The 4,477-nt window shown below is 38.4% G+C and overlaps 1 non-coding gene across 1 annotated transcript; it reads right to left on the bottom strand.

Annotated features, from left to right (window-relative positions):
• Nucleotides 1–3,003: 3,003 nt before the first annotated feature.
• On the bottom strand, nt 3,004–3,107 carry LOC143398690 (U6 spliceosomal RNA). The gene has a single exon (XR_013091297.1). It is a non-coding gene; the product is annotated as a U6 spliceosomal RNA (small nuclear RNA).
• Nucleotides 3,108–4,477: the final 1,370 nt, after the last annotated feature.

Below are 4,477 nucleotides of genomic sequence, written 5' to 3'. Positions count from 1 at the left end.
CATTCTCAGCCACATATAGCCCTATCTATTCCTCTCCATAAGCAAGCCTGCATGATCCTGTTTCTGCCTGTCCCTTTGACTGTGTTGTTCCCCATATCTGAAATGCCTTTCTGCCTCTTTTCTGACTATCCTATTCTCACCATAGTTAAGTTCAGCTCAGATTTCACCTTCACCATGAGCTTTCTTCCAACAAGCTTAACACTTGATAATTGTTCCCTTCCCTGGCATCACATAGCACTTAAAAAATCTTTTTCTTTTTTTTTTTTTAATTTTTTTAAATATTTATTTATTTATTTATTTTAGTTATCGGCAGGCACAACATCTTTGTTTGTATGTGGTGCTGAGGATCGAACCCGGGTCGCACGCATGCCAGGCGAGCGCGCTACCGCTTGAGCCACATCCCCAGCCCCTTAAAAAATCTTTGGTGTATTAAATTAACAGAATTCTTTGATACTCTGAGGCTGAGGCAGGAGGATTAGAAGTTCAAGGCCAGGGCTGGGGATGTGGCTCAAGCGGTAGCGCGCTCGCCTGGCATGCGTGCGACCCGGGTTCGATCCTCAGCACCACATACAAACAAAGATGTTGTGTACGCCAATAACTAAAAAATAAACATTAAAATTCTCTCTCTCTCTCTCCCCATCTCTCTTTAAAAAGAAAAAAAAGAAGAAGAAGAAGTTCAAGGCCAGTCTAGACAATTTAGTGAGACCCCATCTTAAAATAAATATAAAGGGCTGACAATATAGCTCAGTAGTAGAGTGTCCATTGGTTCTATACTCAGTCCTTTAAAAAAAAGAAAAATTGACAGCTCCACAGTAGCCTGAAATTCATGATCATATAGTAGATATTTAAGAAATATTAGTTGATTGGAGATGTGGTTTAGTGGTAGAGAGCACAAGGCTAGCATGTGGGAAGCTCCAGGTTTGATCCCCAGTACCATAAAAATAAAAAAAGAAATACTAGTTGATTAGCTGAGTAAAAAACATAGACTCAGACATTCTTTATTCATTCAAGTAAAAAGATAACTAAAAAGATATCATGCAGCTAGTCATAGTGATGCTTGCCTGTAATCCTAGTATTAGAAGGCTGAGGCAGGAGGACCACAAGTTCAAAGCCAGACTTAGCATGGGGCCCTAAGCAATTTAGTGAGACCCTGTCTCAAAATAAAAAATTGAAAAAGGGCTGGGGATGTCACTCAGGGGCTAAACATCTCTGGTTCAATCCCCAGTACCAACAAATAAAAAAATAAAAAGATACCGTGCAGGGCTGGGGTTGTGGCTCAAATGTTGTGTCTGCCAAAAACTAAAAAATAAATATTAAAATTCTCTCTCTCTCTCTCTCTCTCTCTCTCTCTCTCTCTCTCTCTCTCAAAAAAAAAAAAAAAAAAAGATACCGTGCAGCCAGGAGGATCACAAGTTCAAGGCCTGCCTGGGCAATTTAATGAGACCCTGACTCAAAATGAAAAATAAAATGGTAAAAAGGGCTGGGAATGTGGCTCTATGGTAGAGAGCCCCTGGGTTTAATCCCCAGTACCACATGCACACATATGATAGCACATATTAGGCACTGTCTAGGTGCTAGAGGTGTATTGATTATGAACTGCACTTGAGAGTACAATTTCAGGAAAGATGAACATGAGCACTCTACCAGAGGTGTGTACATAGGTTTACCTTCATTGCCCAGAGAGATGTTTTTGTTTTCTTTTCTTTCTTTATCTTTTGGTTTGGTACTAGAAAGATTGAACCCAGGTGTGCTTTACCACTGAGCTTTTTAATTAATTATTATTATTTTGAGACAGGGTCTTGCTAAGTTGTTGGGGGTAGGCCTTGAAATTGTCATCTTCCTGCCTCAGTCTCCCAAGTAGCTGGAGTTCAGGCATGTGGCACTGTGGCAGGTTTGGGATAAGTCTGGAAGGATAAATAAAATGTAACCAAGTATAGAAAAAGCAGCATCTCAGGAATCATGGCCAGCAGACTACACAGGCAAGAAAGTGTACTGCTAAGGGAAGGGTAGGTGTCACTGCTGAGTCTGTGCTGGGTAAGGTGACAGGCAAGGCAGGCAATTTGGGATGTACTAGTAGAGAATCTTGCATGTAGCTCCGAGTTTGGACCTTATTCAGTAGGCAATGAGGAGGCAGGAAAGATTTTTTAAGAAGAAAAGTATAGGGTCAGATATTTGGGTACACAGTATGATTGGTGGTTTGGAAAGAAGAACCCTGGGGCAAGGAAGCCATCTGGAACACAATTTCAGGCTTCCAGAAAGCAGAGGATGAAAAGCAGGCTGGAGGAGGACCAGAGAAGAGTCACACAGAGTGGAGAAATTTGTTTGCTTTAGTCATAAAAGTTATATGTGTAGGCTCAGTGGTAGAGCACTTGCCTAGCATGCGCCAGACCCTGGGTTTTATCCCCAGCACTGCAAAATAAATACATAAGTAAGTAAGTAAAGTTATGTATGAGAAACAAGCCTAGAAAGGCAAGTAAAAGAATATCAACAGTAATCTGTGACTAATGATATTATAAGCAGTTTCCTTTTTATGTGATACTGTTCTTTTGCATTTCTTACATTTTACATATTGGACATATATAATATATTATTCTTATAATATTTTTAATTTTATTACATATATTATTATGATTAGAAAAAGTAAATACTCTTTTTGAAAGAACACATGCTCATTATGCAAGACTTTAGAAATACAAAAAAAGTATAAATGGGGGCTGGGGGTGTGGCTCAGTGATAAAGCATATGCTTAGCATTTGGGGGGGGGGCCTGATTCCATTCTCTGCATCAAAAAATAAAAATAAAAGTGTAAGTGGGAAAAATGTCGAAATCACCCATATACATACTTATGTTATTAAATTAAGAAGAAAAGGATACAAAATTATAACATATGGTCTCATTTTCACTAAAAATATTTGTGTAGAAAAGACTGGGAGGAAATTATAGCAACATGATACTAGTAGTTACCTCTGGATAGTGGAATTACATGTGATTTTTTTTTTTTTTTTTAATATGGAAAGCTTCGTGAATTTGTGCATCAGCCTTGCTCTGAGGATATGCTAATCCCTGTATTCCTCCAATTTTAGTACATGTGCTGCTGAAGCAAGCACCGGGTGATTTTGCTTTTTACATATTCTTCTCCTTCTCCTTTCTTTTTCTTCTTCTTTGGTTCAGAGAATTGAATCCAGTGCATTGTACATGCGGAGCATATGCTATACTATTAAGTCGCATCCCCAGACCAAAAAATATCAGTTTATGATATTCTCGTGTTTAAAATCTTTCAGTGACTTCCCCGAGTGTTTTAGTGTAAACCTTCAACTCTAAACTGAGCAATAAAGGCCCTTCACACTGGCTCCAGCTTGCACTGCTAGCCTCCTTCTACCACAACCAACAAAAATACTCCACACCAGTTTCTCCAAATTATTTTGTTATAATATTATACCACTGTGCGTTTTTTTTTTTTTTTTTTTTTTGGTACTGGAGATTGAACCCAACCACTGAGCCACATCCCCAGCCCTTTTTATTTTTAATTTTGAGACACAGCCTCCCTAAGTTGCTTAGGGCTCACTAAATTGCTGAGGTTGACCTTAAACTTGTGATCCCTGTCTTCAAGCCTACTGAGTCACTGAGATTACAGGCATACACCACTACGCCCAGCCCATAGTGCCTCTTTGCTTCCTTCTTCTCCATCCAGCTGTCACTATGCACTTCAAGCTCCATTGGAGCATCTCTTATCCAAGAAATGTACTCTGGTGTCCTAGTTTATTTTAGATATTCTTTTTCTTTTTCTTTTTTTTTTTTTTTTTTTTACATTTTTTAACATTTATTTTTTAGTTATAGGTAGACACACTATCTTTAGTTTATCTTTTTTTATTTATGTGGTGCTGAGGATTGAACCCAGTGCCTCATGCATGCTAGGCGAGTGCTCTACCTCTGAGCCACAACCCCAGCCCATAGGTATTCTTCCTCTTTGCTGAATAGCATTGTGCCTACACTTATAACTTTAATTCTTGATTTATTTGTTTTCCTTCCTTGCTAAACTTTAATTGCTTAAGTTCATGGGGCCCAGTATATTGAACTTTATAAATCTAAATCTGGAGTCAAATACCATGCATGGCACAGAGTAGGCCTTCAGCAAATTATTTTTATTCTTCTTTTGGTTTGACGTTACTTAGTATGCTCAATCGCTGATCTAGGTGCTAAGTATAATATGAAAAAATTCAGGAGCTGGAGGTGAAGCTTAGTGGTACAACACTTGCTTAGCATACACAATTATCATTTTTATAGTTTCCATAGTTACCACAAATTTTCCATAGTCAGCACAAATTTTCTTTCTTTCTTTCTTTCTTTCTTTTTCTTTTTTTTTTTTTTTGTACCAGGGAATGAACTCAGGGACACTAGACCACTGAGCTACATCCCCCGTCCTATTTTTTTGAATTTTATTTTAGAGACAAGGTCTCACCGAGTTGCTTAGCACCTC

The sequence above is a fragment of the Callospermophilus lateralis genome, chromosome 4 (assembly GCF_048772815.1).
Source record: "Callospermophilus lateralis isolate mCalLat2 chromosome 4, mCalLat2.hap1, whole genome shotgun sequence".
Classification (NCBI taxonomy): domain Eukaryota; kingdom Metazoa; phylum Chordata; class Mammalia; order Rodentia; family Sciuridae; genus Callospermophilus; species Callospermophilus lateralis.
The sequence above is the reverse complement of the archived record's forward strand: the minus strand, read 5'-3'. Positions and strand labels throughout refer to the sequence as shown.